This window comes from Macaca mulatta, chromosome 13 (genome assembly GCF_049350105.2).
Source record: "Macaca mulatta isolate MMU2019108-1 chromosome 13, T2T-MMU8v2.0, whole genome shotgun sequence".
Classification (NCBI taxonomy): domain Eukaryota; kingdom Metazoa; phylum Chordata; class Mammalia; order Primates; family Cercopithecidae; genus Macaca; species Macaca mulatta.
The window spans coordinates 43,778,650-43,792,424 of record NC_133418.1 but is presented as its reverse complement, the minus strand read 5'-3'; positions in this window follow the sequence as shown (position 1 = coordinate 43,792,424).

The window sequence follows — 13,775 nt, the reverse complement described above, 5'->3', positions numbered from 1 at the left end:
TCTCTTATTTTCCCTTGCTTTATATTAGCTGCATTTTATTTTGCTTTCTTTAAAATCACAAAATGATGTCAAGAATGCACTTCTGATACATGAACTAAATATTTCTAAAACATATGCAATTCCCATACCTCTTGTATGTCTTATTCAAATCCTTCTATTTTATAGAATCTTTTCTTAAATTTGGATTGTTTTGATTTTTTTTGGTAACAGAAATTTGACGGAGACTTTCCCTTTTGATGTCAATTACTGCTAAAATCTCAAAGCTTCAATAAATAGATAAGAAACAACACATTCTGAAAGGAGTTTGTGGTTGTATATCTTTGGGGCTGGGTTAACTATTTAGCAGACACATCCTAAGGTGACCCACAATATGTCATGCCCACTTTTGTATATTCCTCTACTCTTTAGTTGAGGTAGAATCTTTGTTTTGCTTCTCAACAAGAGAAAAATGCAAAGATGATGGAATACCAATTTCTTGATTAGGTTATTTGTCAAAATGATTGAAAGTCATTTATATAATTTATATATAAGTATTTAAGACTCTATTTCTAAGACTCCTACTCAGCTAACTGCAGAAATAATACTCTGCTTCTAGCTTTCAAGAGGCAAAGAGACATATTGAAAATTACCTACAAGATGGGTCACATAGCAGGGAACTGTGGACAACATCAAGTACCTAATGACAGACTATAGACAGTAAGAAGCTGAGGCCCTCATACAGCTGTAAGTAAATGAATGTTGTCAGCTGTCTGCATGGGCATGGAAGTAGAATCTTTTCAATTTTAGTCTCCAGGTTAGAAAACAGCCTGTCCAACACTTTGATTATAACCTTGTAAGACCCTAAGTCAAGGACCCAGTCAGGCTACCTGACCCACAGGAAATTGTGAAATAATATGTATTATTTTAAGCTGACACATTTGTGGTGGTTTGTTACACAGTAATAGAAAACTGATAGAATTATTAATAGTTCTGTGTCTGTTCCTCAATCATCCAGCTCCAGCCTTCTTTATATAAAGAAAGAAGAGACTATAAACTGAAGAGAGAAGTATTGAGATAGTGTAATGTATCCCTAGCTAGCGGGAATGAGCTTTGAGTTTTATTTTTCCCTCCTTATGGAGGAGAATTGTTTCACATACCCACCCAGCCCAAGTCAAGTGAGTAGAGGTCTAAGAAAACTATAGAGATTGTGGGTTTCTGAAGAGGTGGAACTGACCCACTTTGTAGTAAGAAACTTTTTGTAAGAATGTTTCATGTATCACTGGAATTTGAAGAGATATAAAAACAAGGCACTGTTCTTGACCTTGTTTGTAAAAGTCTGGCTTCTGTCAACAACAACTCAGGAAGATAGGGTTTGAGAGGAAAGACAGTAAGCAATCATTTGTCAAGACAAAAATCTCCAAATTTCCACAGAGATGAGCCATTATTTTACCATCTTGAAGAATACCCAATCCAAGATGTGGTTGGCCAGACTGGAGACTGAAAGGTCCAAGGTTGCAAGGTATAATTTTAAGAGCAGAACTGATATGGAGGCAGTGAAAGGTCACTCAGCAAACTTATTCTCCTGGTCAGGAAACTCTACAGTGCAGAAATCCATATGGTGCTTCCAAATAAGCCCACAAATACATCACGTAAGACAGCCTCTGCCAGCAATCAAGTGCCTGCCACCGAAGACATTGACAAAATTATATCAATAGAAGTGATTTAATACTTTTCTCTCCTTTCCTATGAAAGCCCCTTCTACTAATTTGACCCTGGGAGATCCAGCAGGAGGAGAAGAAGATGAAGGACAAGTGAATAGAAAGATCATGTTTGTTTTGTATTTTTTTCTCTGCATAAATTCCCTAAGCCCTGAGTCAGTTTTAAAGTTGGGGTAGAAGAGAAATTTTTGTCCTTATGGGAGTTTGTTATTTTAAATTAAACTCTGCTGGACTTGAATTTGTTGTAACCCTGTGAATGATCAGAAATAAATGGGATTTGTTGTGGTATCACCAAGGGACAGAAAAAGGGAAGGTAATAGTACCAAATCAAAAGCAGTAGTAGGAAAAAAATAGAAATAGCTTTTTCTGGCATTTTCCCTATCAAGTAGAGCCATTTGTGTTATCTAATTTCCTCTTTTCCCCTTGTTTGTTTATTCCTAAAACAGGGAAGATCTCTCCAGAACCCTGTTCAACGAAGGGAGATTCTCTTTGCATTCTTTCACTCGTGTGCTTTTTGATTCTTTCAATCAAAAGGTAGAGTGGACTAGCAGATGCTGTAGTTTTCTGTCACCCATTCAAGTGTTAATCAGTCTGAGGAAGGTAAGATGCAATCTATAATTATGAGCAATCCTAACTAGAGAATGTTGCTTCTAAACAATTATATTTCTTATATTGACTGAAAAGTATTACACTACAACCAAGCTTTTTAACTCTGGAGTTCTGTTATCTTACACTCAAGGTATACAGTGTTGCTAATTCTGATCTCCTACCTCAAATTTTGTTGACCAGAGTTAGGGGAACACTACATCCTGGGAATGGTGCATTGTACCCCCAGAGTTTTGTAATGTTTTACATCAGAATACCTGGGCCCCATTATCATGAGGTTTGACTGAACCCAGCTCAGTTGACTACCAACTTCTTAATAATATGGCTATATATCATGAAGCAGTTCTCCAGTATTTGCTTTGATATCTGTCGGCTGGAAATGGCAAACATAGATAAATTCTGGCCATTTTTACCCTGAACATTTGCTCCATGCTCTTGCTCCTCCAAATTAGGGAATTTTTCTTCAGACTTCACACATATTCTGCCAGGCTGAAGAAAATTCTTATTATTTATAAGTACTATTTTATTTATTTACAAGTAGAAAGGCCTGAACATTTAGATTTCTTGAGGACACTCCTCATTTGCATTTATCATTTTCATGATATAACTATAAATAGAGCCCCTTTTTTCAAAAGTAACTTATTTGTTCCACAGTTTATATCTTTATCCTATTGAGAAATCAAGTCAAGCATCACCTTAACCTTTTCATTACACAACCCAGCACTTATTCTTATAGCCTGCTGATGCTGTCTCAAAATGTTCGTGATTCTTGTTGGATAAAGGGGCTCTGATATGGTTTGTCTCTATGTCCCTACCCAAATCTCTTCTCAAATTGTAATCCCCACATGTAGAGGGAGGGACCTGGTGGGAGGTGATAGGATCATGGGGGAAGTTTCCTCCATGCTATTCTCCTAACAGTGAAGGATTTCTCACAAGATCTGATGGTTTTTAAAAGTGTTTGAGGAAATTTAGCAACACCCAAACATGCTCTGTGCTATTTATAAGACACAAATACATGAACAAAACCAGGAAACACTCCAAAGGACAATTATTGTATTATATTTGGGCATTTCTCTCTCCATTTCAGTTATATCTTCTTCTCCTCCATTGTATTGAGTAGAAAGTTGAAGTAATGTTTTCTTTACATTATATCCCTGAGGAGATTTCTAGCTGGCAAGAGCAACAGATGTAGAAGTAGCTGTAGTGCTGATCTTTTGAAGCTTTGGCGAAAGCAATAAGAGGTGGGACGACCATAAGGAAAAAGTTGCATTTGGAAATCAAAGAACTTTAATCAATGTTCTCTACATCCTAAGAGGCTCAATCCATAGGACTGCTCCAGGGGAAGGTGGTACTTCGTTGGAGGGAGCTGGCCTTAGCAGACCTTGGATTCACAATTTGGTGGCAGAGTCTTTCCAGTATAAACCATATTGTGAAAAGCCAGCAGGAAAATATACTCATAAATACCAAATTTCCAAAACCCACTATGATTCTGAAGTTCTGCCTTTCTTCCAGAGTAATTGGAGTGTCTAAAAGAAAAAATATGATGGTATTTATATTCCCTCTGATTTCCTCTGATTTTATTCCCTAGATTTTGCAGGGTTTTAGTTTTCTCTGTAGGATATTGGGCTGTGTAGACAATAACTATAATTCACAGCCTTTGGGGCTTCTAATGAGACTTCAAGATTCTTTAGTCCAGTGGTTTAGCTGGCTGAAATCAGAATACTTCAGGTGAAGATCACAGATTTGTGTTGTACACAAGATCTTTTGGTGGTTTGGATGATTGAAGACTTTTGGAAATTACTGAACTGGTCTTATTTTTTCAGGTACTTGATGGCTTCATTGGTAAAAAATCAGTATGCAATTATACCTTAATTTACAGTAGAGTAGAATTAATTTGTGTTTGGATTTGATCCTGTGTCTTGCAGGATTCTACTCCCCTCCTGCAATTCTTCTCTGAAAAGTATCTTTATAAAATAAATGATGGCTTGAAGTTTTTTGTTTTGTTTGATTCTATCCTCATCTCTGGGCTGTAGTTTAGATGGCTCAGAGTCCATTTGTTTTTCTTCTTTTAGTTGTCACTGAGCTTAAATTGTTTTTTGCCCATCTAGAAGATTTCTCTCCCTTAATGTTATGGAGGAAGATGAACTACTCATTGAGCTAGCAGAAGTAAGAGTAGTAGGATTAGTTTGGTTTCAGAAATGATATATGGCTGCAGGATATAAAACCAACAAAGATTCATATCCTGGAAGACTAGTTAGTCTATTGTGACTGCTGTCATTATTTTTCAGTCCACAAATCTGCAGGCAAAGCATCAAGGTCAGCTACAACTATTTTTGAATTCTCTGGTTTTGTTATCAGCAAAATTGATTAGTACTGCCTTCCAAAATGTGTAGTATTATTAAAGGAGGCAGAGATAATCAAATGGTCATGCGGAAGTATTTGAGGAGTCAGACTAAGATAGGTAAAGCTAATGAGTAATGAAAATATAATATAATTTGTTTTACCTAATTAACTTTGTAGATGCTCTGATGCCTGGTCAAAATATGAAATTAGTAAAAATATTTCTTCTTCCAACAATTTTAACCTTTGCTTCATTTTCTTCCACACAGCTAAGGGCTGGAGAACGGGTTCCCTCCTTCTTTATAAGCATCTAATACTTTATACTAGCCCTCTGTTATTTACTTGCAAGCAAAATCTAGCTTATTAGTCAATTGATTAGTGGACGGTCATATCCCCTGGCATCAACTAGTTAGGAGAATATGGTTTTAGATAAGTGTTTTCTAACTTTTTCATGGCACCTATAGCATGAATAGAATAGAGGACCCTTCTGGTGTCGAGAAACTTTCAAAATTCAGAGTTGCATTTTTCCTTATCAAAAAGATCAGAATATTTTGTTTGAACATCTCTAAAATTCAGATAAATAATTTGTTTCTTCCTCAGAGCATAAGTTTCCTCTGGAATCATAATTGAAATAATGCTATTCTCATTCTAATTAATTTGCATAAACATCACACCCCAAAGGTTAATGGTAATTGCAAAATGGGTAAACCTTTAAATAATTCAAGGCGTTCCCATTATAAAATTACAGGCTGATTATTTGCTAACATGTCCATTGCTTTTTAAAGCTTACAAAAGGCTGTAAAGTACATGATCTTATTTAAATTTCATCATAGGCCTTGGAGATGAGTTCTAGTGTTCTTATTTTATAGATAAAGTAATTGCTCAGAGTTGAGGTCGGTAACTGAGGACCCCAACCCAGGTCTTCTGACTCCTAGTCTATTGATTTCTCCATTGCACAAATCTCTTCAATCACTCTGTTTTGGTGGTCTGTATTTTACAAAATGCAATAAATATTGACAGCATTGCAGTTGTTTAAGAACTTGGAGAATATATTTTGCTGACAGTGAAGTAAGTTCATGTGATATAAAAGAAAAAGCCCTAGACTGAATACTTTTTACAAAAATGTATAACACACTCTTGATCCTATCTTTTACAAATCATATGACCTTGTGAAGGTTATCTAAATTGCTATGTAATTTTTGTTTCTTTTTTTTTTTTTTAAGAGATGGTGACAACTCCTGACAGGCCACAGCTTCAGTTGCTATTGCTGTATAAGAAAACACCCCAAATTTAAAAGAAGAACAATTTAGGCCGGGCGCGGTGGCTCAAGCCTGTAATCCCAGCACTTTGGGAGGCCGAGACGGGCGGATCACAAGGTCAGGAGATCGAGACCATCCTGGCTAACACGGTGAAACCCCGTCTCTACTAAAAAAATACAAAAAACTAGCCGGGCGAGGTGGCGGACGCCTGTAGTCCCAGCTACTCGGGAGGCTGAGGCAGGAGAATGGCATGAACCCGGGAGGTGGAGCTTGCAGTGAGCTGAGATCCGGCCACTGCACTCCAGCTTGGGTGACAGAGCGAGACTCCGTCTCAAAAAAAAAAAAAAAAAAAAAGAAGAGCAATTTATCATTTCTTGTGATCCTTCTGTTAACAATTCAAGTAAAGTTCAGCAGAGAGGTTCTTCTGCCCCACTTGGCATTAGCTGGGGTCATTGGCTTGGCTGCATTTTACTAGCAGCTGGCTTGGGCTAGGAGGTTCAAGAAAGCTGCCTTAACATGTCTGGCACCTCAATACTGCTCCATGTGGTCTCTGCCTCTGTCTCTGTCTCTCTCTGTATAGTATCTCCTCACTCAGTAATCTTTCCTGGTCTTCTTTTCCACATGTAGTTGGCATCTAAGAGAGAGGTTGAGCAAGGTGATACATTTCTTAAAGGCCAGGGCTAGAACTGGCACATCACTCTCTTCACATTCTATTGACCAAGCCAACTCTCCAGGCCAGCCCAGATTTAAGGCAAGGGAAAACAGATTTTATTTTGTGATGGGTGGAGCAGTAGGCACATAGAGGGAAGGAAGAGATTAATGGCACTCACCCTTGGAAACTATACTATGATCAGCCTTAGGTAGCTATTTGATTACTCAGTAAGAGACTGAAAGTTGTGTTTTTCAAACACAAATCATTATTAGATATATTCTGTAATCAAGAACTATTCTAAGCAATGGGCGTATAGTTGGAAAAAAAATAGATGCTTTCTTATTCCTCATGGTAGTAGAAAAGGCAGATATCAACTAAATGAATATATAGATAAGCACTTAATTACAAATGTGAATAAGAGCTATCAAGGAAAGCTATAGAGTGCTATAGCACAATGGCCTAACTTGGATTAATGGGCCAGGAAAAACATCTGAGCAGGTGATGTTTCTGTTGAGAGCTGCAGTCTGAGTTGAAGTTAGCTATGTGAACAGGAAAGAGAAGAACATTCTAGACAGCAGCCACAGCACATGTGATAACCCTGAGCTGTGTTGTAAAGATGGAAAAGTCATGGTGACTAGAGCATAAGGATCCAGCATGTGTGGACCTAGAAAGGCAGGTGGTCATGCCATTGTTAATATTAGATGATTTTTTTCTATTTCATCCAGATGTTTAAAGACAGTATAGAAAAATATTATATCCATGACACAATATTATAAAGTGATTGTGTGAGGCTTATAGTGTATGAACACTCAAAGAGCTTCTAGAGTTTCCTTGTTTTTTGTTAAATATGTTCCCACAGTCACTGACAGGTGTGTGTAGGCAGAAAAGGAAAGGGAGGAAAACATTTTTTCAAAGGTAGAAATTCGGAAACTTATTTACTAAAAATGCTCATTTCCCCTTCTTGAGCATCTATAATTTTTTAAGTTATTACTTTTGCATTTTTTATATCATTAAATGAATCTATGATTTTCCCTGCTAGTTCATTCTGTTCCAGGCCTACAAACACAAAATCACATTAACTAATATTGTAATGGAGTTGACAAAGTCCTCATAAAAATGACTACCTCTTAAATTTTAATTATGAATGCACAAAAAATAATATGTTCCAAATCTTTTTTTTTTCCAAAAAAAAGAAATCTCAAATCTAAATGATAAATTCAAAGCCAGAGAGAAGAGTCCTAACTCATTGCAGGTCTTGGATATCTCTGCTTGGTACAGAAAGAATAAACTGAAAAAGAAATACTGCCTCCTGATTGATAGAGGAAAATGATCTGCTAGACAGTAATTCACATCAATTCACCACTCGTTTACCACATATTTATTGTGTGCCTAGCCCCATGCAGAGTATTTGTTGAGGATAAAAAGAAATGTATAATGCTGTGAAACTCATAGTTTTGCTAAATGGACAGCAGCCGTGTAATCAAGAAGGCAAAATGGAAAAATAATGTACCATAAAGAATATAAAATCTAGTTGTATTGACAAAAATGTTCTTGAAAATTTAGAATACAGCCCCTCATATGCAAAGACAAAAAAGAATTATTGAATCTGTCTGGGTCTGAAAAGTAGCCGCTGGACTTAGACACCAGGATGTCATATCTTTGTTGCCTTCCCAGCATTCAATTCCTTTTTCCTCCTTCCACCTGTAACTATGAGTACAAAACCTAGAGTTTTTGTACTCTGTGCTTTATATCCACATGACTCAGTGATCGGGTGAGGTAGGATGAGTGATTGGAGGGAATCTCAACAGCTGTGCTGGGAAGGCAGGTATAGATCTTGTCATCTACTGGCTATGAACAAAGGATGGATGTCAGCCAAGAATTGCTGACCACCACAAGGGGACCATGTGGAGATAGCTGCCTGAGAATGGGCTCTATACCAAGCAATTGTTGAGACGAGATTTGAGATGTGAGAAATGGTTGCCTGAAGGTACAACTGTTTTGAATTATTTTATTTTATTTTTATTTTACCTTTGGCAGCCCAAAGTAATCTAAGTGAGAAGAAGGCTACCACTTATGTATTCTGTATGTGTGTACTTCTTGGACAATTCATATTGCTTAATCAATACCTGCTTGCAGTTACACTGTGTAGGAAGGATTGTCAAATAACCCTTAAGATTCTTATCTTGAAACTCTATGGCACTAATTTCTTTTTTTGTTGTTGTTTTTGTTTTTGAGATGAAGTCTCACTCTGTCTTGCAGACTGAAGTGCAATGGCACGATCTCAGCTCACTGAAACCTCCACCTCCTGGGCTGAAGTGATGTTCCTACCTCAGCCTCCTGAGTAGCTGGGATTACAGGTGTGTGCCACCACACCCAGCTAATTCTTGTATTTTTAGTAGAGACAGGGCTTCACCATGTTGTCCAGGCTGGTCTCGAACTCCTGACCTCAGGTAGTACAACTGCCTCAGCCTCCCAAAGTGCTGGGATTACAGGCGTGAGCTACCACGCCCAGCCTATGGTGCTAATTTCTTACAAGAGTCACTTCCAGTACCAGATCTAACCAATTTTTCCAAGTTGAAACCAGTAGTCATAAATCAATTACATTAGCTGGTATGGAGAGTTTGGGCCAAAATAAAAAAGAATAAAAATAAGAAAGAAAACTCAATTCCTGGCCACATAATTAAGAATATGAATGATGCCCAATACCCTTATTCAGTCCTAAAAAACTAATTTATAATAATAAGTAATCCATAGTTTATTAGAATATGTCAAAACTATTTTATTTCATACTGGACTGTATATTGTCTAAAACAGACTTCATGTCATATTCAACTATGGACTGTCAGAGTCTAGCATGGTACCTGGATTTCTGGTGAAAAATATTACATGGTTCCTCAATACATCAAGAATGAAAAAGAGTTGGGTGCCAATACCCTATGTTAGCTTCAATAAAAAAATCACAAGTACAGTAGAAGAATGAGATAAGTATGTGATTGCAAAGATGTCTCTGTTAGCAAAAAGAGATAAAACGCTAAAGCTAAGATATCAGAGATAAGTTAGGCCACTCTAGGAGAACAATTTTGAAAGCTGTTAAGCCTCCATATTATTTGGTATTCAACAATGTTTAAGAATACTAGCTTCATCGCTCCTGCCATTTTTAATATTCTTCCTTAATTAGTTCTTTTTTCATACCTGCCCTGGAAGGCAAGCTCATATTATTAATAGTAACCTACAATATACAAACAAGATGATCTGTATAAACTAACAAAGGCAAATGTAGCCCGGAAGTTCCTTCCTCTGAAGAGTGTTGCATTGAAGTACATTTTTAAAAATGAATTTCTAAAATAATTCAAGTGCTACATTTATCATTTGCAATGATATTGATTCTTATCTTGTGGTAGTACTTCATAGTTTACAAAGCACTGTAGATACAACTAAAGGTCATCCTAAGGAAATACCTCTATTCATAACCTCTGTGAATACAGGCATATGTTGTTCCAGTCAGGGATTGTGAAAATGTAGGCTTGTTCTAGATAAATAAGAACTACTAGCTAGGTGTGTTGACTCAGAAGCAAAGAAAATAACTGGGTTGGCTGAATGTGACAAATTATTGGGATGAAATGATGATTTTATCACTGATGATTCCCTTGTCATGAAGTTAAACCATCAACATGCTCAGCTCCCTATACACCCCACTGATAAGCTAAGTTTTAGTGGCTACACAGATATACCCTTAAAGTGAATGGGAAAGTTACTTTCTAGGAGTCAAATAATGAAAGAATAAGCTCAGAAATTTTTTTAAAAATGAAATTAAATCACATGAAAAGTATCCCTGTGTCCAGGAGATATGGAACATAACCAAGCCCAATCAATGTGACCAGGATATAATGCAAACTGAGTGCCATTAAAGTAAATGGTAACCTAATCAATACTGTGTAATCCTTCTGTTTCTTCATTTATTCAAGTTTATATTAATCAAAATTTTAAGTGATAGTCATCACAATGTTAGAGGCTGGAGATAACACAGATAATTCAGACATGACCTAGGCTTCCAGGATTGACAAGACGGTGAGAGATATATGTGTGCAAACACATAACAGTGCCATGTAGAAAATAATAAAATAAGGTCACTTATAAAATGTAACGTAGAAAAGGAAATTCTCTTTGAAACCAAGAGCATTTAAGAAGGGACTTACGGTGGAGGTTTTATATGAGCTGGTTCTTCAAGATTGAGTATTGCAGGGATCTCTAGCAAAAGTCCCAAAATAATGCTCAGGGATACCGAGAATGCCTTATAATAGAAATTTCTATACATCACTAATTTTAATATGAGGAATAATTTAGAGCTGTCACTGTTGTCTAAGCACGTGGGATTTTCAGGCTGGAGTTTTAAGAGGTGTTGATTAGGTTGGAGAAAAATATGCATAATCAAAAGTGACCTTAGAAAAGCAAATTCTGATTTAGATATGAGGGATGGCTGGGTACACAGAGACAGGTGGCATAAGATTAAGTTTAAAGAACTAGAAAAAAGAATGTTGCCATGGCAAAAATTTAGGCATCATTTAAATCTAAAGTGTTATTTTTGCACAATGTAAATGAAATATAGCAGGTGTACTAGAACTATCATTAATTAGGGAACATTCAGTGTTTGCAAAGGGGCAAAAGATATAGATAGTGATATGCCAGGAACTGTATAATTTACTATTAAATTTCATGAGTTGATATTTAGGGAACTCATTGATGTACAGAGATATATAAGATATTAATATTATTCCCTCCCCAACTTTATTACATTAAAGACCTTGGCAGTCTTTCAAGATTAATGTTTGGCAGATTGATATACAATGATCATTAGTCTCTCCCAGGGCAAAAATTGGGAAAAGGTTATTTTAAGAAGACATGTAAGTCGGGCACTGTGGCTCACATGTGTAATCTTAGCACTTTGGGAGGCCGAGGTGAGTGGATCACGAGGTCAGGAGTTCAAGACTAATCTGGCCAGCACGGTGAAACCCCGTCTCTACTAAATATACAAAAATTAGCCAGGTGTGGCATTGTGTGCCCGCAATCCCAGCTACTCAGGAGGCTGAGGTAGGAGAATCACTTGAACCCAGGAGGCAGAGATTGCAGTGAGCCGAGATCGTGACATTGTACTCCAAGCTGGGAAATAGAGTGAGACTCCATCTCAAAAAATAAATAAATAAATAAATAAAATGAACAAATAAGAGAAGAAATATATAATGAGCATGAAAGAATAGGGAATGTTTAGGAAACACCAGATTCAGTTGAATATGTAATCTGAAGGAGGAAATATTGTCTAGTACTTTCAGATGTAGGAGAAAATGCACGAGACAAAGATAGAACTGAGGTGAGTCATACAGGTTATAAGACAGCAGATGGTGCATGAAGAACTGGTTCTGCCATCTCTGTGGAGGGTTGATTTAAGAAGAGAGTTGGTTTCAGGAAAAAAAGACCTTAAAGAAGCAAATATTTGTGTACAGCTTTAGAACCATTTCTAATTTAAGGAAGTAGACAGGAGACATTGAGGCACCCAGAAATTTGACTTTACTGCCCATAGGAAGGATAAAGGAAAGGAAATAATAATACAGGATCCTGATGAGAGATAACACTATGTAGGAGGAGCCTGTGGCAGGAGCAGTGGTGGTGGTAAGTTTATATCAAAGTGGGGAGGGAGCAGGGGCGACATTTCCCTAACTTTCTTTCCTCCCATACTCCAGTTTCGGCTAGTAATTCCCATTGACTGAGTCCAATTTGAAACTAACCAGAAGCACTCACCGGGTGATTCAGTCCATAGGGATCAGCCTTCCGGGGCACAGACAATGATGATAACACTATGAAGGAAGAGCAACAGTGACAAATGGAAATTAAAAGTCACAGTAGACTGGCAAAAATAATTCATTGGTTTTTCCACAGATCAAGCAATATTCTACTCAAAATCTTTTAATTCCTAGTGTTCTGTTTTATTTTTTTTCACCAAGGAGTGTTTTGATGATTCCCTTGGCTTTCTGTGTTTCTTGATGGCCAGAGATAAGGGTCTTAGTTAGCCAATCCAAGTATTTTTGACACAAGTATAACATATTGCCTGTTGTCAATAAATATATTTATCACTGTCTCATCTATCAGTCTTTTTCAAACATTTGTGAGTCAAAATTATTCTTCGAAAACACAGCCACCTTTGGGTACTGCTTTCAAACTAAAAAGACCTGGTCCTTGGGCAAGGTAGTTCTACCAAATTCATAAACTCCTGTAAATACCTTGTTAAAGTATAATTCTCAAAAATGTAAAATCATGCAAATTGGAAAAGAGGGTATCAATTGTCTCTTTTTACAGACAGAATGATCTTATATTTGGAAATACCAAAAGACTTCACCAAAGAACTGTTAGAACTGATAAATAAATTCAGTAAAGTTGTATGAAACAACGTCAATATCCACAAATCAGTAGCATTTCTATAGACCAATAATGAAATAGTCAAAAAAAAAATTCAAAGCAACAATTACGTTTAGAATAGCCACAAAAAAAATGACTAGGAATACATTTAACCATGAAGGTAAAAGAATTCTACAAGAAAAACTATAAGGCACTGATGAAAGAAATTCCAGAGGTCATAAATGGAAAGACATCCCATGCTCAGAGGTTGGGAGAATTAATATTGTTAGATGAACATACTCACAAAAGCAATCTACAGGTGCAACTCAATCCCTATCAAGATACCAACATTATCTTTCACATAAATAGAGAAAAAAAATCTAACATTGGTATGGAACTGAAAAGGAGCCCAAATAGCCAAAGAAATCCTGAGCTAAAAGAACAAAGCTGGAGACATGATACTATCTGACTTCAAAATATACTACAAGCCTGTACTAACCAAAACAGCAAGGTATTTGTGTAAAATTAAACACATAGATCAATGAAAGAAAATAGAGAACCAAGAAATAAATTCACATTTGTACAGCCACATATTTGATCTTTGACAAAGCAATCAAGAACATACATTTGGGAGAGGAAATCTTCAATAAATGATACTGAGAAAATTGGATAACCGTATGTAGAAGAATGAAACTGGACCCCAGTCTCTCACCAAATGCAAAAATCAACTCAGGATGGATTAATGACTTACACACAAGACCTGAATCTATAAAACTGCTAGAAATCTCATCAGAATATTGGTCTAGGCAAATATTTTATGGCTAAGACCCCAAA